At 38.5% G+C, this 27,648-nt stretch overlaps 1 protein-coding gene across 6 annotated transcripts in view; it reads left to right on the top strand.

Annotated features, from left to right (window-relative positions):
• Positions 1 to 27,648, top strand: part of SIPA1L1 (signal induced proliferation associated 1 like 1) — a 202,399-nt gene that overhangs the window by 40,504 nt on the left and 134,247 nt on the right. For 4 of the 6 annotated variants that reach the window (XM_082760693.1, XM_082760692.1, XM_082760688.1 and 1 more), the window contains one exon: positions 6,643 to 6,667. The exons of the other annotated variants lie outside the window; for them this stretch is intronic. The gene's annotated coding sequence lies outside the window, so the exon portion shown is untranslated. The remainder of the gene's footprint in view (positions 1 to 6,642; positions 6,668 to 27,648) is intronic. 6 annotated transcript variants of the gene reach the window in all.

Genomic DNA, 27,648 nt, shown 5'->3' with positions numbered 1-27,648 from the left:
TTTTTCCCGTGAGCCTTCACCACAAGTGCCTTTTAAGTAAGTACGTGCCCATCTTTCAGACCAGAAATGGTTATGCTGGGGAAAGGGGGAGAGGTAATTATTAGGCACTGGAAACTGATGATACATGAAATGGAAGGTGAAATTTATTGCAGCACCTGATGGCTGCATCAATTATGCTATGAATTTTGTGCTTTAGGATGGCTATGCTGGTCTCTGGCAATTCAGGAGGACCCCTAGTAGAGTGCTCTTTATTTCTCTTTTTCTAAAGAACCCGGCTCTCCAGGCTATCTGTTGTGAAGAGACACTAGAAACAAAAAGGCATGCCACAAGCTAATGTGTTGGGAATCACAGCTGGGGAGCATTGCTTTTCAGAGAATCTCCAGAACCCCCCATGTGCATTTGCACTACTGACACCATTGTTATTTCTGAATCTTTATTTTGTCAATCCTGACTCACTTCTGGTCTTTCCTTCCTTCTTAAGAGAATGAACATCATAGCTGTCCTGTCAGGAGTCTGAGCTGATACTCTTCAAAATCTCACGTGACTTCTTTGTTGCCCTCTTTTTAGAGGTTTAAGATAATTCTGCCTACTTTAAAAGCCCTGTATAACCATCCCTGGGTGTGTTTGCTGTTCTAGTGTTATAGCTGTGATTCCGAGGGTAGGAGTGGAAAATGACATAAGTGTGTGTGTGTGTGTATATTCATATATATGAATACATATTCCAGGTATATATTTTATATATTTGGATGTGTAAACCCAGTGTATATATATTTGATGTGTGTGTATATATTTAAAAATCAGAAATCAAAACTTTCCATAAAGCATGCGGCTACCTAGATAGAGATGTTACATTAGTACAGGTTTCATTAGTGCAATGATTGTTCAAAAGGCTAGGTACTTCTTGTTTTATGAGCATCTGTGCTTTCTTTTAAGTATAAAACTTAAGGTAGTGATGCAGCTCTTCTGCAGCAATGCATGGACCTTCTCTGTAGTACAACAGAATTCAAGTTTTAATTGCTTGGAAGAGACTCAGGCAAGCTGGAATGTGCACGCTGTTTCTTCCTGTTGCTGGAGTAAGGAAACAAACTGGTCAGTTCTCCTCTGCTCTAAGACTGACGTTTGACAGCAGCTAAATTGATCCAATCTAAGAGGAAGAGGAAGTACTTGCAGAACACCTTTTCCCTTAGGAATGGACTGTTCCCATGGATTTGCAATTTGAATGTAACTTCGTATGGCTTAAAGCTGAAGCGTATGTTCATAGTAAATGTGACACTTCAAATTTTATTCATAGTTGCATCTTGAAATAGTATTGTGATTTGACACTGAAGGAAAGTACACAAATTTAGCATATAACGTAATTGCATAATTCATATTTCTACAGTTGCCTTGGTCTCTTTTTTTTGCATGTTAGAAAATTCATGCTTTATTGATGGCAAAAAAACAATGCTGTGAACATGAAGAAATTCAATTAGAAATAGTTGCTTTTCTGATTAGCCATGATAAAAATGAAGACTTGAGCATCAAAGTTGAGAGATCTTGTATCTAGATTTTCTTCTTGTCTGTTTATTTCTTGTCCAACATTTTATATTAATTAAATCAGAACTAAAGTTGCCCTGAAATTTCTGATGTGTACTGGTGCTATCTAATGAAGAAAGTGTCTGTTCGTTAAGTGTAAGCTAGGAAAATCCATTGTGAACACTGAGACTCCTAGCTAATTATTGCAGTGATAAGCTTAGGACTGTTTTGGTATTAGTAGTCTAATTCAATTCATTTTTAAAGTGTTGAGTGGCAAAATCTAGTAGATGAAGTGCAGGTACATGGGAGTTTACTATCAGTCTGGCTAATACAAAGAAACACGTGGGTGGTTGGAAGTGTCTATTGTGCACATTCAGTGCAGGGAATGTTAAATGGTTTGAAGGGACCACTAGAGGTCACGTAGTCAGTACCATACTTGAAGCAGGAAGAACTTTTAGGTTAGACCAAGTTGCTCAGGACCCTTTCCAGATGACCACTGAGTATTTTTAGGATGGAGCTGGCTCTCTTGGCAGCCTGTCGCAGTGTGTGCCAGGTGTTTCTGTGCTGCCCAGTGAACAAGCTGCTCTGTATTCATTCTGGACCTTGTTCTCTGTGTGAGTAACAGAGGCTTCTGAAGTCTTAGGTATGGATGAGCTGTCTGGCAGGGGTCTCTGAGGTGTTTGTTGTTGGAACCTGGGTTTGGAAGATCTTGGGATCTGCTGTAGTTGCTGAGAAAGTAGCTGGGACACAACATCAAAGTTCATTGTTTTATTCAGCACTGGAAAGAAAGTTGCAGCAAATATTTTATCTATGAAGCAATGCAAAGATGGAAAGACCTGATGGAGAACTGAGAGAAGCTTAATTGACTTTTGATCACCTGTGGAATGACTTATCAAGGTTAAGGATTATTTGTGCTGAGCACTTTTCCCACTTCCTCTGAACCACACCTTTCTTATGATCTCATATTGTCCTTGCTTTTGATAAGGTGAGATATATGCAATGCTTATGATATGAAAATGTAGGCTACTTGTTTTGTATTATAGTTATACAGTTTACTATCCTTCTTCCTTTTGTTACCTTGACAATTAACACTTGACTATATCTAGAAACTTTCCTGCGTGCTTGGCTCTCCTCTTATTACGAGTAAAAACCAAGAGTTGTGTCAAAAAATCATGTCTAATTATTCACTAAGTAAGCATTCCTCAACTTTGATCTAAACCTACTTATCTGGAAAGCAGCAGCATCCTAATACACAGCTACTCCCAGCGTTTGGTGATCTAGATACTCCTGGAGGGCAGGAGTGCCTATTATTTCATGTAGTAAATGTAAAGAAGAAAATTTATTTCTGTCTTTATTTAGTGGTGGTATGCTTTCATTTACATAAAAAAAAAATAAAAGTATCTGGATAGCAACAGTGAGTTGCTAAGTTTGTGTTCCAGGTTTTTCCTCTGACCATGCTTGTGAAAAGCATCAGACCATAGATGTGGAAAACCATCCACAGTCTGGCTGTGAACTCCCAGTAACTGGCTTTCTTCTTTGTGTCCCAGCAAAGGTGCTCCACTGAGACCAATTTCAGTGTGATGTGCTTCTTTCATTGAGGGGTGCTTTGTGGTGGAATGGGTCCTCCCCATTTCGGATTGTTTGCTGGTTAGAATGAATTGAGGAATCCTTCTAGTACTCAACATGCATCCAACTGTGTGACTTGTCCAAAACTCAGGTTGAGACTGCCCCACCAAAAAGCTTTGTGACCTTATGGTGAGCTTCACATCTGAATCTGTTCAAGGTGCCACATCAGTACATACGCTGCAGCTCTTGCTCCTGTTACTGCTTGCAGCAGAGGGGAGTAGTGAAGTCTGCCCAGCTTCCAGGGATGTCTAAATGTCGCGGTGTCAACTCTAACTGCCGAGGTGAGTTCCAAGGGAAAGGAGGCTGCTAAGCTGGAGAACAATATTTAATTTGGCAGTAAATTTTATGTTGGCATTCCTGGGGAGCTATTAGCCAGTATTATGGGGGGAGGAACTCACAGTCCTGGAAACACGTGGAGCTTTAAGGCTCAGGTAATAAGGAAGAACAGATCACCCCTGTGACCAGAGGTGGGTGTCCAGGCCCAGGTTTAAAGCCTAGTTACAAGATGAAAGGAACTGCCTGCTAGTGACTGAGAAGGTTTAATCATTCCTGTAAATTGCTTCTGGAGCCTGTCTGTAACAGTTGACTGAGCTAAAAGCTCTGAAGGGTTCTGTTTAAAACAAGTATTGCCAAAATGTATCACTAATCTAGATTTTATAGGTTTGCAGATACATGTTAAACTTGCAATACTGGGCATTGCGTTCCCATCTGGTGGGGTAATTCCATAAACTGGAGATGTAGACAATTTTAAAAGAGTTTTGGCTTGTAATTAAATGTTTAAATGTTAATTCATCATGCAGTAATAAAATGATTGATATGCTTTTTTTCCATAAAAACAGGATGTCTGTTACTTAAAAATAGTCCTCATGATCCCCCACCCCCGCCACCCCCAGGTGCTTTCTGTCACTGTCTAAATGTGGCAACTCTTAAATAGCCAATTCTGCCTTTTTTTCAGTGGGGTTCTTGCTGTCAGGCTTCTTGCAGGCTGCCTTGTTAGCGGCAGATATGCCATTGAAACCACAGTGTGTAATTTTTTTCTCATTATGAAAATATGCCCTAGTTCCAGGGTGGTTTAGTTTTTAGATTAAAATGCACCTTGCAATAAAGGCACTGCATTGAATTTCCTACGTTGGCTTTTTCCTGGAGGGGGAGGGGGATGGGGGTGGCTTGGAAACATTCAGAAATCTTCAGGTTCTGAAATGAAAATGAAAACAACTGCAAATCAAAAGTTTAGGCCTCATGTGAGGTGCTGTCCCATAATACAACGTGTCCCTGTGGCTCATAAAAGCCTATCTTTGTAGACTTTCGCATTTCCAATTATTTTGGCCTGTTTTTGTTAAGGAGCAGGTTCTATATTTGGTCTGCAGATTATTTGTTTAGGGCTAAAGTTTGGTAATGTCATCTAAACACCCCAAAATTTGGACCTAGGGTTGGGCTCTAAGCTGTCTGACTGTCCTGTTGGCTAGCTGACAATTTAGTGAGCTGTCTGCTTCAAACAGCTAAAGCCATATCGTGTTTAAGTTCATCAAGATCAAAACACAAAACAACTTCCTTTCTTTTAGTATCTTTGAACCCATTTCATCTGTATGCCTTAGGAGTTGGTCTTACTGGAGATCCTTTTGTAAATTGGTTCAGTCACTTCTATGCATTTTTTAAAATTCTTTTTGGTGAAAAGCATACCTTATTGCTATTTAGTCTGCAGTCTGTTAGCTTTCTTTCCTCCATGTTTGTGTTCTTATTTACCATTTGTTATAAGGAATATAACAGTGCAGTAATATAGGTGAGAATAATGCTTTGTAGGGTTTATTTAGAGGGGTACAGAAATGCACATAGAAGGGTATCTGCAATGGTGCAGTAGAACAGTCATAGCAATATGGGTATGAGCAAAGTTAGGTCATGTTTTAGGTATTCTTACTGAGTAGAGAAGAGCAGGATTTCTCAAAACTGGGGCTGAAATCCAGAGTGATATCAGTATTAAAATTCATCTGTAGTATTAATAGAAAGGATCTGAAGTTGGTAGAGGCTTTAAGCCAGTTTTCCATACTAACTAGTCTACTCCTCGGGACACCACAATGTAATCTGTTGCATTATTCCCATTACATGTGTTTTTGTAGTTTGATCATTAGACTTCTTATGCAGATTTATTTATTTTTGATCTAAAAGATACTAGAAGAGCCACAGCAGTCATCTTCTGACTTGTATTTGCGTCTCCATTTTGAAAGGTACCTGTTTTGCTTTTGAAGTGATATTGAAATACTAGTACACAGGCACTTGATATCTAGCACTTGGGTGCATTTGTGGTCAAACGCTTGTATTTATTTGTCTGTCTGACCTGTTTGCTTTTTTCTCATGAACAGGAAGGGAATTGGAAATGCAAGCCAATCTCAAGGAACATGATGATTTCAGTGACTCATTTGTTTAATCTAAAACTCTACTGTGAATAGGTTCCACGCTGACTGACAGGGTATGACTTCAATGAAGTTCTGGCTATTTGAAAATCAAGGCCAAAAATAATTAATATGAGGTCTGTTTCTCAGTTTGCATTGTGTGTTCCACCTGTGGAATGCACCAGAGGTAACTACCCCATGCTGCTAGGAGCACTCGTGCACCACTTCTGCATCTCCCTCCCATTGCTCCAAGATTTTCTCAGGGTGAGGCTATAAAAAGGAACATGGCAATGAGGAATATGAGGAAATGTTGCCTCGTTTCTGTCCAACCACAACAATTTTGCTCTTGAATTTCAGATCAGAACTGCAACCGTAGGGAGTGCCAGGCTTGAGTGATGAACACACCCAGGGCGTATGCTAAGGGAGTATCAGGAGTTTTTAACTCCTACTCAGGAAACTTGGTTGGTTTATCTTAGAATAGAGGAATATCTTCTAGCTCATCTGTTTTTACCCTTAGCTGCCTGAAAAGGAAACTGCAAAAAATCATCTAGAAATGCAAAACCTGGAATTATCAATGAAAAAAATACTAGAAGTATTAACTGCAGTGGCACTTAGCTGAATCTTATTTGTACAGGGCATCTTGGAGAGAAGATGGGGTAAGGGAGAGGGATATAGTTGTGCTTAGGTGAGACAAAGCATAGAGTTGACCTGGTGATCCCAGGAGGGCTGCATTAGCCCTTCTTACACCATGCTAGTGGGCCTCTGCTTACCTCTGAGTGTACACCTGGGACTGGTAGCAGCACGGTATCACTGAAAATGAGCTTTTTGTTGATAGAGGTGCATACTTAAGAGGCATGCAAGACATTTTTATTTTTTTTTCTTAAAGCAACAAAATATTTTGCTCATTAGGTCTGGTACGGCTCACAGACAGATCCACTAAAAACTTCTCTGAGCTATACCAGAAGAGGTCTGGATGGGTAAGTGAAGGGATGTTCCTTGCTTTGTTCGTCAGTTAACAGTTGCTATAAAAGGACTCAATTAGAAAAATGAGTTAGAAGGTTTCAGCCTCTTGTGAAAAACCTACCTTTCACTAATGTTTTTTTTTTTTTTACAGGGTGGTATTTTCCTTCGGCTTCACTGTAAGTTTTTAATTTTCAATTTGTTTACTTATCTTTTCTCCCTGAGCCTCATGCTTATAAACGAAAAGCTAGGCAGCATGCCTGAGATGACTTAAAAAAACAAAACAACCCCCCATGTACAACCAAAAAGCTTGTCTGTCAGCCTATTTTACAGTTAGGACAGTTGAACAACATGAGCCTGAGAAACTTCAAGGTTCTTTTTTGTGTGTCCTGTCCCTGACCCTGCACCCAAATCAAAACCTAGTTTGGATTTGGTCTGTCTTTACAGCATTTCTATACATCAGTTGGAACATGCGTAAGGTATCATACTTGAATGCTTTATAGAAGTTGCAAAGGATTGACATATGCTTTTACAAAGCTTTGTACTTGTGACCCGATACCTTGTTTATCTAACCTAGATGCCCAGGTTAGTATAAAGAACAACTGAACATGCTTCAAAATTTTTCTGGTTTATAAAACAGCATACAGAGCTCGTGAGCTGCAAAAATTCAAATCTCTTCCACATGAAAGCAACAGATTTAAGTGAATCTGTAGCTTCTTAACACCAAACATGCCCTTTGAATTCTCCCTTAACTCTTTGAGGTGTAACTACCCACTTTACTGTCCAACAAGTAAATAACAATCTTCTGCTGATTGTTTGCAAGAGATTTCTATACTCTGAAAATTACACAGTGGGATATTTGGGACAGGATTCTCCACCAATGCTTTAACCAAAGTAACCGAGAACTGTGTACTGAGTGTACTGCATTTCTTCTTTAGTATTGCAAATTTGGAGGCAGATTGTGCTGAAGATAAACCTTCAGTCAAAACAGATTTGCATTCCTTGTCTGGGTTTAGTGAAACGAACTGTATAAAAAAAACCCTGAAAGGTAGGCTTTATGCTCTTCATCTTGTCTTAAAGATAATGACTTCTGGTAAATTCCCCGATTTGAATACTACTGAATACAGAGTTGAGACTTCCTGGGAATATTTTTTCTGTATTATATGTAGTACATTGCTACTGAGGAATGAGTGATTGTGTATTCAATGATAGTGGTAATGCAGAAACACCATTGCAATACAGTTGCTGATAAGCATCCTTTTTTATTCCTTGTATGCCCCTGTTCAGGTATTGCTGTTTATGTGAAATAGCTAACTTTGTAAGCATGACTTTCCCTCACCTGCCAGTAACTTTTGTAAATTGTGTTAATACAATGTAAGCAATATTGGACAAAAGAGAAAAATACCTTTTGGTCTCCCCTTATGAAATGGTATATAAAATGGCTATAAAATAACCTAGTTTTTTTTTTTTTGAGTATGAGGGAAAATTCCACGAGCAGAGTACCTGGATGTTGTTACCAATTACTAGTATTTTATTAGTTTTTTGGTATATATTACTGCAAATTATCTAGGGCTGACCCAAAACAGAAGTGCTTTCCTTTGATCAAACAGGAAAAATAAATTGTTCTGTTTCAAAATGTTAGTTCCTGAAATTAACAACACCAGGGTGTGTATTCTAGATTTGTAAACAGTGCTGCTAACTTCAGAAGTAATATTCCCATAAATAAAATTTTTCATGAGCATTAAAGGTCTATTTTTCAATTGGATACTTGAGTAGTAGTTTGTCAAAGGTTAAGTAGCATTATTACTTATCATAGGTAGGAAGTAAACTGAATTAGTTTTGTTACTGGAAGCCAAAGTTTGAGACCTGTTAACACTTTCTGTGTTCTGTTCTGTATTTGGGACATTAGTAGTACCATAAAGATTAAGTGGCAAGCCTCTTTGGGCCACTGGCTTTCCTAATTGTGAAGGAGAGAGATACTTGTACCTGAAGTTTATATTTAATTTTAATCTGACGTAAGCTGAGCGAGCAGTTCTTCCAGCCACAAAAGCCAAAATCCTGAAACAGCCTTCAAGGTATGTTCACATGTGAAAGCTGTGAAATTCTTGTTTTTGTTTGCCTGCGTCAGAAATTTGATTCAAAGCTTCCTGCCTTATCCTTTTCTGATGAGATCTGCAAATCCAACCTTTTATGAAGGTCATGTCTTAAGCTATGATTGCTCCTTTGCTTGTACCTTTTATGAATGCTTTCTTAAAAGCCAGAGGGCTTATCTATGATTTAGTCTTCACATGTGTAACAAGTATCTGCCACTATATACTGTTTCACAACTTGCTCTAATTTAACCTGCTTTTTTTCTGTTTTTTTTTTTTTTTTTGACCTACAAGCATCTCCTAAGGTGACAGCATGTAGCATGCTATGAGTTGGAGGAAAAGAAAAAATAGACACCTTGTTGAAAAGAAGATAGTAAAAATATTGCAGTGTACAAATATTTCCTCTCTAATCTGTACCACTCACCTTTAGACTGCATCAAATTATTTTCTTGAGCTTGGTTTTAAAGTTTTTTTTTCCTCTTTTTTTCTATTATATGTATAAGTTGAAGTGTTGCTGAAGTCTTGCTTGGTGTTCTGTGCATTATTCCCAGCAGTGGATTAGCTGATAGTGGGAGGATCAGTGTGTGGTAGGCATTGATGTCTGACTTGTACAACTGTAGGTAATTTTGGTAAACACCTCTGCCGTGCTGCAGGTGTGCGTAGCCAGGTGGAGGTGTCATGCTGTGTAACATAGGATTCTCCTTACACTGAGTAAAGTATATGTAAAGTTGCGGATAACTTTATTTTTTAACTACTGCTGCTACAGGAGCTCCCTAAGTATCTCAGCATTATTGGCAAACATTGGTTTGTTTTGTCTGTACAAACAAGCTTTGATATATTCTTACCTTATATTGTCAGTTATTGTAATCTTTCTAGACCTGGCATTAACCTATGCTGTTTGCTAAGTCAACCAAATCCAGCATTTGCTGCTCTGACTTTATTTTGTTTTAGGTCTACAATTTTTCTGCTTAGCTTGTGGAGTAAAAGAGATGTGGAAAACCACGATCAGCTAATGTAAAGCCTTTTTGTTTAGAGTTTGGGATTAGTGAAATTATCCATGCGTTGTTCTCTGCACAGCAAAAGGGTGCATTTTGAATAGACATAATCTTTAGATTCCCGATTAAACACTAGTGACATAATTGGCCTGATGCTGAAAGCATCTTGTGTGATTTCACTTTCTATTGGTATCTAGCCTTTTCCCCTATGGTGACAGTAATGCCTGTATTAATGAACATATTTAAGTGAAATTGATCAGATTGCGTGAGAAATCAGATAATTGCATTCCCCTTCTTTCCACTCTGCAAAAGAGGAAAGAGTCAATACAAGTGAGCTACTGCAGTGTCCTGCAGTGCCTTCTGAAGCCTAGTCATTTATTATTGAATGTTTGTTTTATTCTGTAGGGGAAAAAAAAAAAGAAGGAAGTATTGTGCTTCTTATTTGTATTTTAAGGAACTTTGTGATACTAGTATGGATTAACGTTAACGTAATGTAGATATGATTATAAGAAAAATAAGTGAAAAAAGATCCTTTACTTATAAATAATTTCTTTGGATATGAGAAGCTAGAATAATGCAGAAAAATCTTGCTTTTGTAAGTGGTGAACTGATAGGTGACCCAAGTTGGGAGGTGTTTTCCTCCCATAATCAAAGGTCTGCAAGAATGGCTGAGGCCCTTTGATACTGCGGTTGTGCCCAGTGCTCTGGATTAGTCAGACTCGTTGTGGTGGGAGTCACAAGGAGAAGAGTCTTTGGGACACCCGTGGAAATACTATAAAAAATACTGCTTAGATTTAGCTGCTGCTGTCTTTGAGAATTTAATGTTTCAGATGGTTGTGTTAAGTCTGCAAATGCCAGCTTTCAACCGCTTTCGAGGGAGGTCTTCTGAGATTCAGAAAGTTCTTGTCAAACAGGCTTTCAGCAGTTAGTCTTTGTATTCCTCATTTGTATTCTCTTCCATCTCTTTTATTAAATATTGATAAATGTAGAAATGTATATAGTAAACAGCAGACTGCAGTTTAAACTACCACATATGAAGAAATTACTTTTCCTAGTAAAATCAATACCTAACACATAGGAGCACAGCCCATCATTTATGGATAATATACTGCTTACTCCAAATGGTGACTCTGCTAAGAAAAGGACCACATAACCATGTCCTAACTGCTGCTATACAGGCATAAATATCTTCCAGTGGAAGTCCTCATCCCTAAATGCCTATAGGGAAAGATTTTGAGAATAGCTTAGCTACTGTAGATGACTCAAGCAGCAGTGACCATATGAAGTATAGCAAAGTGCAAATGAGGTGTCAGGCGTACCTGAAACGCAAACTAACATCCACCACTTCCAGACTGACAAGTCAGTATTGTGTGCTTGAATATTTTTGTACATGGGTTTAGGAACCTAAGTGCTAGGTATTTGAAAGAAATATCATTGTTCCAGAACCATGAAGTTGGATAATTCTCTTCCCTAAAACGTGTATTGAGTGCTTCACCTCCAGCAAGGAATGAGACCACAGCTGAAGCTGCGGCTTCCGTATCATTGTGAGGGCCAAACTTCCTTTTTACCTAACAGCATGCCAGAGGATCACACATGCATCTCTTTGGCAAAGTTTGCAGCGAATTTCCAAAGTTTATCTGGTGTTTTCATCTGCTCTGTGCATGTCGTTACTGCGAACTCCCTCAATTTGTTACCATTGAAACAGAGCAAATGCTATTTCATTCATCACTGAATATGCAACATTTGGAAATAGGTGTTAAAAGCATGAACAGTGAGATAAGAAAAACTTGAAGATATGATGGGCAACATATCTACTTTATTTAAACTGTAGTCTTTGCACCTAAAAGAAACCATTTTTTTCTTTACCACTGGATTTTTTTTAGATTTATACCACGGTGATGAGGCTTTTAATATCTTTAATGCCTTGTTTCTACGTAGATTGCTTCTTTAAAGTAGCTTTTGTCCTCTATATGCCCCAAAGTACTCTTTCTATCCAAATTAATTACAGTCCCTGCCTGTCTCCTGGAATCTAGCCAGATCTGCTGGAATGAGATGCTCTGCACACCAACATTAGAATAAGGGAATGCAGGAGTCTGAAGGGTTTTTGCTGAGATCTGGTACCTGTAATGAAACTTATTCTTTGGGAAGCTCTTTTCCATGTCAGCTATGTCTTACCATTTGATTGCATCTAGTTAAGAAATATGAGATTTTATTCATTTGCATAGTGTTTGTGGTGTTCCGGTATGTCTCTTGTCCTTCCAAAGCATCAAGAATTCACTTGGCCGAACCTGTCACATTCTCTTTTGGTACCCATGGCAGTCAAGTGTTTTCAAATATGTTACTTCTCCATTTAAGTAATGCTTCTTGCTGAGGTAAACCCTCGTTTAAGTACACCTGCAGAAATGCTTTCAAATGCTCATTGGACTTCCTTTTATTGCTTTAACTTTGAAATATCAAAACAATGATTTTTTTGCCTTTTTTTTTTTTTTTTTTTCCAATTTTGCTTTCTGCATACCTGATTTTCTACATCTTTCTCTTTAGGTATGTAGATGAGGACTGAACTGTATTTGTAGACACAAATATGTATGTATGTTATGTGGAATAAATTTGGGAGTTCTGGTTTCCTGATAAAGTCCATCTGCGGCTTAGGTGGCCTTCCATATTATTGCTATTGCAGCAGCTATGCTATTAATAAAGCCTAAAATTAATATTAATTTGCTTGCCTTTATAAAGTTAAGTAACTCTCTTAAAGATGTAACTTGCTTTTGTTAACTTTGCGACCTAGTGATGTCTTGATATGGTGGCACTGAAATCTGACTTAGGTGGAAACTTCCTCTTTTTTCAAGAGCTGTGGATCTTCACACAGGAGCCTGCATGTCACATACCTGTTTGATCTATCTGTTGGTGAAATCAGTAACATATTGAATTGTTCAGAAGCAAAGTCATTGACATGATATGTATTCCTTTCCATCACCCCCACCACCCTTAATACAGTATCAAGTCACTGCATACCATTATTAATTTATGGCCTCTTCAGGGCATAGTTGTCATTTGATAAGATCTGCTTTGGTCCGCAGGGAAATTAATGGTATTTCAATCAGTAAGAATGATACCCAGTGAGAAGTATGCTAGTTATCCTTGCTAGGTCACAGACAATTAAAAATCCTTAATACTAGTTTGATTTCCCTTGTTTTAAAAACATGAATTTGTTCCCTAGAGCAGCGTATATCAGATACTTACAGTTAGCATGCCTTGTACATGTGACAATTATGCTTATAATCCAAATGAAGTCCCTTTTGGGACAATGTCTAAAGTAGACTCCTAAAACTGGAAACATAATAAAAATGGAACTGAAAAACACTTTGAGAGTTGCTGGATGTATCACCTCTGTAATTATTTCATGGCTTTCTTTATGAGGTATTATTTTTCCAAAGTTTCTTCTTGGATGTATACTAATAAAATAATACAACAATGAAGAAAAATATTTTAAAATGTTGATTTTTAAGGGGAGTTTAACATTTCTCAAAAGGGAGAGTCTTTGACTACTAACGAGGCTGTCAAATACTTTGTGAATGATCAGCTCAAAGAATAGGAAGTCTCAGTTCACATATTACAGGACTTGGATTTACTATTTTAAAGAAAAAAATACACAGGAAAAATATATTTTTACTCTCAAATCTGATAAGTGTATACTTAGCCTTCATAACCAGTGCTACCACCTTCACCTCCTGAAGTTTTGACTAGCAGTATCTGTGTTAGTTGTTTTATGTAGGTCTTAGTCTTTGTCATTTGTGCTAGATGCACTTTTATTAGACGCTGGTTTAATGACTGTGTTGGATGTTTTGTATTAGACCCTGGTGTACATGGTGGTATAATGGAAGAAGATCTTGTTTGAAAACCCAAATTTGATTTCCTTGTTTAGGTATTGTGGACATAATTCTCAGCAGGAACAGAGGCTTGGGAAAATGACCTCTTGAAGTGTAGGTGATTAACATTGTAGTTCTCTGTGCAATTTTAATCCAGCATGAATTGACTCAGTTACTGCAGAAAATTGTGGTGTTGTACTCCCCTGCACTTTCCCATCTAACTTTCTGCTTGCAGAGGCATTCTAGTAGCTATTCAGCGAACTGGCTGGAAATTGCTTTTCATGGATACTAACCTGCCAAAGAAATTTCAGCCTCCAGTTTCCTTGGCTCCCTTGATCTGGTTCACCACATCACCAACTGGCTCTTCGTGCCAGCACATGAAAGGGTTGAGGGAGTGGGAAAAGACAGGACTGCTTTCCTCTGCAACTCGTGCTTGCTTCAGACTGTAAAGTATGCATGGAATTACGCTGGAACAGACAGTTGAACCCTGAAGGCCAAAGCTAGGGTTTTGTGTGTCCCTTGGATGTACGTTTCCAAGTGCTTTTTTCAGACAAAGGGTATCTTTTTAAGGCTTTCAGGTCTTTTTCTTTATTTTTTTAAGATGGTCCTGTTTCTGTAGTGAGTAATTGGAGAGCTAGATGAGATCTTGTTAAAATACAGTGAAACAAAATAGAGTTGGAATCCCAAACAATGGCTATTAACTTGTATTTATGTAAGTGCGTAGTGCTGAGCTGTGGGGTGGCTGCCGTTGGGGTGCTTGCAGAGGCTGAGCTATGCCTGGTGAGCCCTTTGACGCTTGACTTGTCAACCTCATTCTTTCTTTAAAATGCAGCAATTGTTCTTGTTTCACAGAAGTGTATGATGAGGAATGCTTGGAGACTCCAAAAAGGAAGTTATATGTAGAACATAGATTAGTCCCTGGGCTTTAATGTTGAGCAATGCCTTCCATAACCTGTGCAAAACCAATATGCTATTATGTCTTCCTTCTTCTTCCTGTGGTTAGAATAGTAAAGCTTATGTGAGTCTGACTGTGACCCAGTTAATGAGTGTACCAAACTTTCTGTCTTGAAAGGAAAAAGAATAATCAAAATCACAATATGAAGACAACCAGTAATCAGTAAATATTTCATTTTTCAAACCCACAAATCATTGAAGATCGTTTACTCCCAGAGTGTTGTTGAGATTTACTCAAAATAACAAATACAATATTTACTTGATCTCTTTATTTTGGGAACTTAGACACAGACAGAATTAAGAAGGCGAATTCTCAAATGTGAGCACAGGGTCAGTAAGTATTTTGTATGTGTTTTCTGATAGCATTATCTGAATGCAGTACAAGTTCTGAACTTTTATTGCTAAAAGGCATTGTCATGTGTTCTTATTAGGGCACCAGCATCTCTAACCTATGAAGATCGGTTGATAAACATCCTGTATTATTGTAAATGGCCTCTTGACCATCTGCCAGCTAAGGCCAGAGAGGAAGGTGGCGGAAGGTAGAACCTCTTACTTCAGAGCTTGTTTTAAGGCAGATATCCCGTTATGTATGTATTTTATTGAGAAACAGATGGTTTGTGAAATCAGCCTAAAAAATATAACAGAAAAAAAAATATCTCTTTGTGACTTCTGCAGCATGGTATTTGTGCTGTGAATATAAGCACGTTAAAAATGTTAACAACTATAGTTAAAGGTAAACTGTTTGAAAACCTTGAGTTTTTTTTTTCCCAATTTAAGATCATACTCAAACTTTCTGAAGTCCACAAAAAAAAAAATGAAAAAAAGAGTAGGCTTCAGACAGCAATTTCAAGTAAGATGTTTTGCCATTCTCTTGCTTCTTCTCCTTTCATTCCAGATGATTCCAGTCATTCCACACAGCGGTTGGTAAATTAGTGAATATGAATCATAATTTGAATTGGTGGAAAACTAAGTGTAAACACAGCATGCACATGTTTATAGACAGTTTCTAAGCAGTATTCTTGTAATATTCTCTTAGTACCTGTATGTATTTTGTGTTCACTATTACACTGCCAAATTAGCACAGTATTTGTTGGGCTTTGCTGACCTGAGCGCAGCCTGGGGGGTGCTCAGGTCCTCATGGTGGTCATGGCGCCTAGGCCTCATGGGTGCCTCTAGTGCTGCCTTCCCTTTTCAGCAGAAAGGAAAGGTTTCAAGATAGGCTGTGTTCAGGAAATTGTGTTTGGTGTTGGCATCGCTCATCTGAAGGGCTTTGTTGTTGTTAAGTTACCTTTATTTTGGAGGGGTGTTTTGGATTAGTGATACTGACTTTCATTGTTTACCTCTGATGTTCTTAGTTACAGCTATGGCTTCGTCCTGAAGTGGTCATTTCATATAGTCACAAATAGTTTTCCTCTAACGACCATGCCTGGTCAGTTAAGATTTGATCTGTGAGGCATTGAGGTTTATTTTCCATAACTCATGCAACCAAGACTGAAGTGATGTGTGTGACTGAGTGCACCGGGCCTGTGGCTGCGTCCTGCGGGGCTGTGTTGGGTGCAGGCAAACGCTGCCCTTCTGAGGTGCGTGCTGCTAACAGTCGGGTTTTGGGGTAGGCTTCAGGTGATAGGAGGGGTTTTTGTGTGCTGAGTTTAGATATGAGGAAACAAGGCCTTTCTTGTGCCTCTTTGTGCTGGTTTGCTCCATGGGTTCTCCCCCAAGCAGGGCAGTACTGTTTTATCGTACTTTTTCACACTTCTGCTTTGTGTGACTGTGGTGGTTGAGTTGCTGCTGATGGGGAAACCCTTTTAGGTCAGTATCTTTCAAAGTAAGTGGTACCCTCAGAAATGTCATAGACATGTATATCTTTAGACTTGGAGCTGTTCTCTTGGCAAGAAAAGACCTTTCAGTTTGTTCACCGAATTAAAACTACAACTTGTAATTATTCCATACCCGAAGACTGCAGTGATATGTGGGATGATGGATTTCTTTCTTCTGGGTTTCAAACACCCTTCAGTGGAACACGCCAATAATTCTCAGTGTGTTTTGAAACTGGGCAGCAAATTATACTTGTATGTAATTGCTAGATAATTCTTTGTTACTGACCTTTCTAAAAACTAGTTTAATCAGCAGTTTTGCATATAAGACAACTTGCCACAGGTCAGGATAAGATCCCTTAACAGAGCACGCCAGTCTAGACGTGCTTGTTTCCCATCTCTGGGACACAAGGACTGTGAAGGCTTGTCTTCGACTCCCGTTACATCAGTCTTTCTAAAAAGGGAAACTGCAACATGTGGTAACTAGATCTGCTGTGTTTCTTTCAAATGCTTGTGATGAATCTCTTGGAATAAGTGGAACTATACTGGAACCTAGCTTCAGAGGGTATTGATGGATTTCAATCTTATTTGTACCTGATAAAATCAGTTTTTTATTTTTTTCACCTCAGAAATGATGAATAGTTGTTTGAGGTAACTAAAAGCCCCTGGGATGAGATTTTTCATTTGGGTGTCTTACAGCTCCAGCCCTCTGTCTTGGCAGTTACCATTTCAGCAATGTTAAACTGGATCTGCATTTTCGTAGCAAAATTGAGCATTTTCCCCCGGGAAGCTCAGGGTGTGGTGGTGTGGTCATGTCAGCCTGGCACAAGCCCATGCATCCCCTGGAAGGGCATAGTTTGCTTCTGTCGTCCCCCTCGCTGGCGTGCTGCTCCTTCCTACCTCCTCCACCTCCAGATGACGCCTTGTGCAGAGCTGGGAGTTGATCCTGCTGAAAGCCAGCAACGCAAAGATGGGGGGCGAGAGCTCCCACAGCAGCACGCACATGCTTTATAATGGGCTTGAGTGGTCCTGTGCAGCCTTAATGGGATGTTTCCAAAATTAGCTGCCACTTATGGTATGTCTGGTTTTTTATAAACAGAATTTGTTGTAGTTCAGCTTGTACCCCAAGTTCCTGCTCTAAATTGTTTGAATTCCATGTGATTCATTGCTAATGTTTTCTTTCCCATGCTTTTCCTAATCCCAGCTGAAGATAACCATTGTGCAGTTGTAGTGGCACTGTCATGTTGTTACAATTGGACAAAATCCTTTAAAACCTGTTTTAGGCTCTTCATGGGCATTGTCTATGGAAATAAAGGATCGCATAATAATCCTATAGTTTTTCAAAATAGGTGTCCAAACACATGGAAAGAAAATCTGCTGTTAGTTAATTCAAATGACCACAATAAAACTGAAAATGTCTTTTCTGTGAAGTATTTTCCTGTTTCTGAAACAGGTTGAAGCTCTGTGTGTTCTCAAGACAATGTGTTTTAAAGCTAATCTTAAAATGATTTAAGAATTTTAAATAAAATTTGCTGGTTTTCACAGCAGGTACACAGGTAAGCTTTTGTAGATAGGAATAATATGGACAGTATTTCAGAATAATTACTTGTCACCAGGATTGTTTATGTTCAGTGTAAGAGAATAACCAATTTTTTAAGAAGATGTACCTATGTCTATATCTAGATATTCAAAGATGACATGTCATGTGGAGTCCATAACTTCTACCTAATAGCATTCCTTTCTAGCTCTTGCTATGCAAAATTTTGGCTGCATGACATGAACGGAGAAATATTTCTATGAAAAACCAAATAGCAATGTGTTATTTTTTTTCTCAAGATTGATAGTCATTCTTTTTATTTTTACATTCAACTGGGGGAATGTAAACCTTTGCTGACATGTTTATTTAAATGAATCACTGGAACAGGTTCTTCTCAAGGCTTTTATTTAGAAGAGAAGTCATGTTCTGCCCCAGAAGGGTATGGGGAAGCAGATGAAGAATTGATTTGTTCCTGTGTATTCTTGACTCTGATAGAAAATAACTCAAATGGATTAGAGACAAAGATACGATTTAGATTGTGAAATTGCTTAAAGTGTTGTTTTTTTAATGGCTACAGGTTTTGTGCATCTAATTTTCCTTATACATTTCAACTTCTTAGCCTGGCATAAGATTAGAGAATTTTACCTAAAGGAAATCTCCAGTTTACAGAGGTCACTTGATTCAGAAATGGAGATGCATAGGGTGCAGAGGCAGAGTGATTCTTCTGTTACTGTGGTGGGGGTTTTTGCTCCCTTCTGGTGGGTCACTGCTGCAGGCAGGGGTGTCCAGCAACTGTAGAGTATGGCTTGGAGAGGCCAGAAGATGGTGGATTCGTCTCTGTCAGTATTATTCCTCCCCGCACCCACATCAATTTAGTATTCTGTTCTGTAACTTCTGCATCTTTTGTAATGGCTAGTTGGCTATTTTTGCCTGGTGCTGCATGTTTGCAGTTACTAAACTTTGTGACCATTTTCTTGGAAGAGTGTGTTTTTGTAAAGTACTGTTTTCTTCAAACAAGCAAACTTTTTTTTTTTTGTTAGTTATCTTGTTATATGCTGCAGATTTATATTCAGTCATTTTTTTTTAGTTCTTGTGTTTGTAGGTTGTTTTTTCCTTTAGTTCCCCAGTACTAATGAAGGAATACTTACTGAAGTGTAGAATCTCAATTGGTGGCAACATGGGAATATTTCACATGCTTCATTAAGATGGGATAACCTTGCTGTTTTGTTGGTACTTTATTTTTCTTCATAGTTTATTTTCCCATATTAACTATTTCCTCATCTCAATTTCTTTCCTAGAATTGCAGTTGCTTTAGAAACGAGGGCGTCTATATCTTGATATCCTTGTTAAAAATCATGAACTGTTTAGTTGTGTATCTTTCCTTGTATTCAAGAGTGTTAGTTGTAAAGAGCAGCATTTATAGATAAATACACTATTTTAGCCCCAGATTTGGACCAGATTTTCAGATATACCTGGTCAGTCTGGGGACAAATGGTTCTGTAATAGTGAGACCACCTTAAGAATAGTATTTGAATAATTATGTAGTGCATTGAAGGGAACTAGGTAATTTTTCTCATGTTGTGTTCAACAGTTGAAGCTGGGAATAGACTTTCATGAATCCTTAATAGTTAGCTACATTAATAGTCTCTGGATTCATGAAGTACTTTCTTACATTTCTCTTTTGGTTTGGGTTTATTAAAAGTAATATGTTCAGAGTGTTCTGTAACTCTCTTCCCTGTCTTCCCACGCATAAATGAGCACAGAGTTCTCAAAATGTTACATCTCATTTTATTAGTGAAACTCCTGCAACCTTGGGATGGACAAGAATTGAGACAGATTCCAAAAGTTGTCTGTTCAGATAAAAATCTAGCATGGAAGAGTCTGCTGCTGTTCATGGCTTGGCATGCAGTTTGAGAGAAATTCTATTAGCATTGCATTTTCTTTATTGTGAGTAATTTTGCTAATATTCTTAGGAACGTGAAAGTAGCTGGTTCTGCTGCAACTCAAATATTTTCTCATTTGGAAATGAATATAAAATCTAGCTTGGTTTTCCTTCACCCTCTCCTCAGATGTGTCAAATTACTGTGTGTTTTAGGTCCAGGCTCTTCATGGAAATTAATCAATTGACCCCTGTGAAGTAAATATTTTCATTAATGGGAAAACTGCAGAACTGACAAGTAAAATTATTTGAATTTTGCAGAGTTCTGAGACATGTGGTTGCATTGCTAGAATGTCTGTTTTCAGTAACTTCTTTACAAAACTTAATGTAAGCCATAATAATGCTGTCTAAGCAGGCCTACAAATGCTTTTATGTTTTCTGAACTGCATGTATGACCAAAAGCATAACTACGAAATATTGTTTACAGAACAGTTTATCTTGAAATGCAGATAAAAGAACTATCTGCTGAGAAAAGTACAAAATACTTTGTAATTTTCCTGAGGAAAACAAGATAGAAAAGAACTTTTTTTGATTTCATTTTAACCTCGCAAAGAGCTTGAAGAGCTTAACTGGAGAGAGAAAACCCCACACTAATTGAAATTACCAAGTCTGCAGAGCAGTTCAAAAGGCTATGAAAACATGCAGTACTGGTGAGTTAGGAAATAAGTTTATCAATTTTCATGAAATATAAGTGTAAAAGATGGCTCCCAGTTGGAAATGGAAACCTTAGGTGTGGCAGGAGAGAATATCTTGATTTTTTTGATGGTGTTCTTTTGGTCTCTTTCAATGGGATAGAAATAGCGTATTGTTTTCTGCTTTATCACAAAGATGACATGGATGAGTTTCTTTTCATGGAAGGCTTGTAACAGGGTAGAGAAGTCTGGTTACATATGCAGGAAACTTTCTAGCTAAAAAAAATACTGACTTTATAGCCTAAATTTGAATGAAGGGTTGAAAAAGATATGGTTTATGGAGTGCGACACTTAGAGATAAAGATTTTCAGTTTGCAATGTGTCAATGCTTTTGAAGACTGAATAAATTTTGCTCAATGGAATGGACTGCTTCATATCCTTTTGGATATTTTGAAGTAATAGCAAGGTAGTTAATGTTTGTTTCACTGAATTTTATGGACACTTTATTTTTGTTGTGAAGCTTGCTTTTGTAGCAGATATATGATATGCACTCCCGGAGTGCTATTGAAGGGATCTAGAGCCTTATAGGAATGGTGCTCACAGAACAAATACATACAGTTAAAATCTAATGAAATCTGTTCTATGATATTAGAATCAGAGGATGGTTTGGGTTGGAAGGGACCTTAAAGATCATCTAGTTCCAGCCCTCTGCCATTGGCAGGAACACCTCCCACTAGACCAGGTTCCACTAGGCTTGGTTTAACCTCCTTTTTGTGGTAAAGGGTACAATAACAGAGTTTCTGCAATATGCTGGTGTATTGTGAAGGACTGGGGAAATCTGATTCTATGTTTTGGTTGTTGAAAGATGCCACTGCATCTCAGCAGAAGCAGCACACCGGTTATCGGTATGCTGATGCCATTCAGCAAAGATGCTTCAAAGCTTTTGATCGCTGTTAGGCAGCTCTCTGCATTCTTGTTTTGGGTATCTGATTTGCATAGCTAATGTATTGCTCCTTAAAGTATGTATACCATTAGTTTGTCACAGTGCTGATAAGAGCCTTCATAAAAAGAGAAGCCATTCTGGTCCTTTGTCATAGGTGTTAGAAGTTGGCAATCAGAAACATTAGTCTTCCAATTGGCTGCTGAGTCACTTTGAGATCTTTCTTTCTCTTGCCTTGGTCTCCCTTTTTTTTTCTTTATTTTTTTTTATTTGGTTTAAGGATATTTACCTTGTCTGCAAAGCACTTTGAATCCTTATCAGTAGGAAGCTTCCTAACAGTGACATATTTGCTATTGTGCTTCTTCAGTTTTCATTGACCAACAGTTTTAAAATTCCAAAAGTGAAATGACAGAAGTCAGTTGAGATGCCAGCTCAGTTTCCATTTCTTTTAACAGCGGTTGGATGGCTTCAAATCACATGTGAAAGAAGAAAACATATGAACAGAAATAACCCCAACAAAATAGAAAAGGAGTGAGCTTTCAAGTCATGAACTTGCGTATTATTTGCTAAAATTGCTCTTTATCCTTGCTCCTCCAATATTTTCTTCAACAGATACTATTGGTGCTTTGCTTGACAGCAGTAACTCCTAATACAGTGGAAAATCCTGTGCTTTTCTTATAGTTTAGCTGTGACGGGCTGAAAAACAAACACTAGGACAATATTTTTTTGCAGATATAAGCTAACTTTTAAAGAGGGAATATTGGACATCAAAAAAGGAAAGGTGACCACTTCATTTAACAAGTAAATAAATTGAGTTAACTCTCTTTGCGTTTCAATCATTTCAAACTTAGCTATTTGCTTTCCTTACTGTAGAATGCTTCCTGTTGTCATTAGTAATGCCAGAGGCCACTTCCCTGATTGTGTTCTGTGAATTCCTTGATGTTCTAGTTCAGTTGGTTCAGCCCTGGGCAGAAATATGAGCTCATGTATGCGAAGCTCTTCAAGTCAGCAGTATCTTCTCGGGACAGGTATTCTATTTGTAGGATGTGCAGTTTTATTCAAGGTAAATGAAGTGCCATTTATACGCTATTACAGTTGTGCTGTGTGGCTAGAAAAACTGACCTCTCAAAGTGTGTAAGGCACGGTGATGGTGCATAATCAGGAGAGGTTATGGCTTACAGCACCAAAATGAGGTTGTGAACATGAGAAGAATCCTTTTCAAATACAATGAAATTAAAGGAAACTTATTCTGTGACCCCTTTTGAGGAAAAAATGCTAAGAATTACAGTAATTGACTTATGTTGACAGGGCAGCAAAGTAGTTAATGGATTAAATGCAATGTTACTAATTTTGATTGATACTGTATAATTATGATGTCAAAGGTATTTGAATTTATATTAGGCTGTAAATCTGTATTGGACTTCGTTCTTCCCGTGGTGAAAGGAAAAAAAAAAAAAAAACACATAATGAGAACCTAAAACTAACCCCCATGTACACCTGAGATGAATCATTTAAAAATTGAAGCATGATTCAATTTCAAATCTTTTTTCTGTACTGCCATTTCTCAAAAAGTAATTGAGATGGTAAAAAGGTTTCACTGGTTCAGCTTTCCTCTTTGGCAGTATTGCACTGAAAAATTCCTTAAGTTCTTTGTGTCTGAGAAGTGAGAGGTAAATATCTTCTCTGAATTTTGATATTATTGGCAGCAGTGAATCCTCTGACAGCCCTCCATGCTCTTAGGGCTTTTTTCTTTCTTAATAGGCTTGGTCTCATTGGAGATTTTAGCACCCGAAGGTAAAACGCAGCCTTCCACATTACCTCGAGCTGTTCTGTAGAATGCTAAGAGGAACTAAAACATGATTTTACCTAAAAATGACATTTATGGAAGAATACAGGAGATCAGATTATTCTGGCAGTAGCTCTCAAAGCAAATGTTCTTTAGCTTGACAAGCTAAGCATGAAGGGATACGCTTTATTAGGATGCAAATTCTGTGTATGTGATTGATTTGTTGTGTAATATTTTCATGCATTATTTGGTTTATCAGAAATGTACATGTATTACTATATAAATAGGCTTTACTGAAGTCTCAGAAATAGTATTTCACTATTTATGAGGATGAAAGTCAAGATGGCTGTAATTTCGAACTTCCAATAGGAATCTATATACCTCCTTTTACATTAGATGATTCCCGTTTTCCTAAAACAAGGAGTTTTGCTTCTTGCTGCTTTGTACATCCCTTTATTTTTGTCTTCATTCCTATATTGCCTTATTTATTCTCCTTGCTGTTTCACGGTCATAGTTTCAGATCCTGCTTTCCTGAGCTTGAAACACTGACAAATTTTACACTGCCCTTTGGTTCTTTGTCCCCGTCTACCTTCCTTCCAAGAACTTGTGCTTCAGTGACCTCCAGGAGCAACTGTCCTGTGTTTTAAGAGTAATTTTAAGGGTTTAGCTATGACTTCTAAGCTTTTGCTTGCAGAGTATGTTTGTGCAAGTCAACTGGCTTTGTGCTTTCTAAGATGCTGAATTTACCTGTCTGGTATATATGAGTAATAGCCATTAGTGCTTAGCAATCACATAGTTGAAAAGATGTATACAAGTGGAATTCACTTTGTAGTAACGTTATTTACCAGCTCTTGACATTCAGCATATTTAGTTGCAGCGTATGTTTGGCTGGAGATGAAACTTTGAGCTCTGTAAAAGCTTTAGTTGGAGGTGGCCTTTGAGGAGCACTGCTGTGTGGGCTTTTCTCTCTTGTGGTACTGTGGGTGCAGCGATTCAGTCATCTGCTAGCTACAGGGCTTTCAAAATACCAGCCTGAGCATCCAAGGGAGTTGGGTGCTCAACTCCCATCTCCTTTGACTGGAATCCTCCCGCTGGGTTGCAAGCTGCTATCCAAAGCCATGGGAGCAACATGCAATGCATCATCTTATTTTTATTGACGTCTGTTGGTGAAACTTGTCCCAGCTGTCTTCGTTCCGGTGATAGTAATTACAGTAATAATCAGCTAACACGCTAATGTCAACAGCCTTTTGTTTTTATTATGAAGAGAAAGACAGACCTATTAAATATTTTCATAGCTTTATGATGACACAAGAGCGCTGTGTGTAGAGTTCTTTGTTTTAGAAATTATAATGCATAGATGTTGCTTTCCTAAAGAAAAAGGGGAGGATATTTTCCACTGATGCCTGTTCCTTCTTTCCTTTGAAAAACTGGATTAGCTAACAGGCCTTTTGGGATCTCCTCTTAACGTTTCTTGTGAGATGAATCAACTTGGAGGCTGCTGAGGCTATGGAGGAAAATATTTTTTAAAAAGTCTTTGAGAAATATCTGAACTTCTTTGCAGCTGTTTTTCAGAAGTTCTGAATACTGTTTGATTCTGCTGAGAACAAATGCTACTTACTTAGTGTTTCTAGAAATTAATTTTTTTGTATGAGCTGAAGCATTCTCTTCTCCCCCCTCTTTCCCCCCACCCCCCCCCTTTTTTTTTTTTTTTTTTTTTTTGAAAAGGCTTTGGATGTAATTTCAGTACATCCTTATGTTATTAATTACGTAAGGCTTCTAGAGCTTTGAACTGTTATTCTGCAGGTGAATTGCTGCTCTGAGAATAGCTGTCGTGGGATGCAGCAGAAAGGTGGGGGAAGCGAAGCAGCCCTTGGATGAGATGCAGGATGCTGGAGTCAGGGAGATGAGTCTGCAAGGATTCCTCATTGCTTGTAGTGCTGGATATTGACATCTGGAAAGTAGAAAACAATCTTTCAAATGCTCTGCAAGTAACATGTTTTAGTTCTTTCAAGGGTGATGTAAGAAAATAGCCTTTTTCAGTAGAACCAAGTTCTTTCTTCCCTCCCCCCTTATGTACGCCTACACCAATGTTTTTTCAGCTCTGCAAGTGTGTTTTTTCTCACTCTCTCTGGTGTGTAGGCGGCCTTCCCAATCACAATTGAGCTTCGCAGGCAATCTTTTTTTTTTTTTTTTTTTTTTTTTTTTTTTTTAGAAAAAAATTGTCTTTACACAGCAGGTCTATAATTTAACACCAAAGAAAATGGAGACCTCTAGTTTAGAATTATGATGCATCTCAGTAATGGCTGAAGGGGTGAAGAATTTCACCTTAAAGAAAATAAGGAAAATTTTTCCTCACCAGAAGACCACCTGCAGAAATGTATTCACCTGCTGCCCAAATGACTTGCCAAAATGTCAGTAGTGCAGTTGCAGGCTGATAGAATTTAAACCTTTTACTCGCTTCGTTAGACTGAGTTGGAAATGAGCTTTTCTATCCCCAAATTAAAATGTGATTCTACTTGAGAGACAGGCTCAGTTTGTTGGTAATGTCAAAGTTGAAATGTAATTCTTCCTGGAATGTTATTGTTAAAATGTGTTTAGTTTATAAGTATGATTTTAGGCTATAATTACTTCAACGAGCTCTGATAGTGCTGTCTGGCTCATTTTAAAGAGGTTTGGTTAATACTAATTTTCTTGCCTCCAAGTATTCCAACTTCACTTGACCTGTCTGGAAATACTGTTGGAAGAGTAGAAATGGATGATTTAAATTTATTTGCTTTAGCAATCTATGAAATTTCAGAGATCGTTGTAATAAAGTAACTAGCACTTGTGCCGTTGTGTTCTGTGCAGCTGAAGCTGGCCTTGCAGCTGAAAGCAGCCATCCTTGACCGCTTATTCTGTCCTGTGCTGTCTTACATCAGCACAAGTGCTTGTGTAGCCCGGCAGTGAACTGGACTGGGGAAGGCCAAGCTGGAGACATGATCTAAGCCTTCTCAGCTCTCCTTTCTTAGATCTGGATTTGAATCCTCTTTGACAGGATTCCCCGCGCGTCTTCTCTAGCACATGAGCTTGGTGGGGGTGGAGGAGGACAAAAATTGAGCAGCAGTTTGTGCTCCAGCTTGTGCCTCTGTGCAGTTCCCGGGGTTGCAGCGTAGCTCTTCACAGTTAGATCTGCTTGCCCAGTTTAATTTAGAGGGCTCCCATCGTATGTGGATGCAAGGCTTTTGTAGCAATAGTCAGAGATCAGATGGTAAGGCTGAAACGATACAGATTTTATTGCAGGACCCTTTATATAGCAAGGACCAGCTTTGAAACTTATCTTCCTACTGTTGGAGGCTTCTTAGAAGGCTCCAGTTGATGACAGATAATTTCACTCCTGCTGTCCTTGTGCTTGACATGTGTGATTTAGGTTTATGCTGAATAGTGAGGAAAAATTGGGCCACAGCACTCAGAAGTATCCTGTTTTTTTTTTGTTTTTTTTTTGTTTTTTTGGTGTAACCAAATGTTTGTTTGATCCCCCAAATGTCTGGCAGAATGTGTTCCAGGAGAAAACCACTTGATTCAGAGAGATGGTGATAAAAGAAGGTTGTTATTGTTACAGTGAGAAACTTCTCATCTAGGCGCTCTGAGATGAGTGCATCTGAGCTGCAGAAACTTAATAGGTTTATGGTTTCATAAATCTTTCTAAGAAGCCAGAAGGAACAACAAGCAGAATTTCCACAATATCCCTTTATGTTGTGAAAAAGACTTCACCCTTTGATTTCCCATTCAAACGTTGTTCCCACCTATGGTCTTTCTGCTTCCAGGATTTGCTGTGCTATGATTCATTTCAACCTCTTAGTGACAGCCACCGGCAGTTTTTGCTAAAGCTTCTCTTGCCAGCCTCCTCAGGAATTTGGGTAGGTGAGAGTCCCTGCTCTGCTCTGTACTGTCTGGTGGTCATCCTTTGTAGTAATGCTAGTTGCCCTGAACTCAGTGTTGGCTTTGGGACTACCACTAAAGTGTAGTGTTTCAAGCAATACAGAAGGGGTGTTCTCCAGCAGAATGGTTTAGGCTGGCGTCCCCCGAGTGCCAGCCCATACCTGAGTCTGTGGCTGAACGCATCCTCTCCATGTGAGAGCTTTTTCAGGAAGCAGATGCGAGGGAGCTAGATGGCTATTCCCTCCCCCCGGCTTCCTGCTAGGTATTTGTAGAAGCATTCCTAAAAGCAGGTTGGACTCTGTTCAGACTCTTACAGAACGCATGGTTTTGTCACATTTTCAAAAGCACAGTAGTTCTTGTAGGTGGTTTCTTTTAATCTACTTGTGAAACTAAACTTGTTTTGTAAGGGAGAAAGGGATGATTACTCTGAATGTGCCTGACTGATTCTTGGTAAAGACTGGCTTTTAGTGTGTGGTCCATTCTTTCACTGACCCTATAATATACTTTTAGGGAGGTTACGAAAAGATAAAGAGGTTGTTGCAAGCACGAGATGCTGCAGTTCTGTCCATACAGCCCTGCCCTCTGCCTTGTATCAGTGCAAGCCCTTTGCAGATTTGTAATGACTCCAGCTCAAGAAGGCATAGCAGGAAGACTGGAGAATTGCAGTGCGTGGTTTTGGTTTTTGCCGG

Source organism: Aythya marila (assembly GCF_965140915.1).
Source record: "Aythya marila genome assembly, chromosome: 5".
Lineage (NCBI taxonomy): Eukaryota > Metazoa > Chordata > Aves > Anseriformes > Anatidae > Aythya > Aythya marila.
This window is presented reverse-complemented; position numbering and strand designations above follow the sequence as displayed.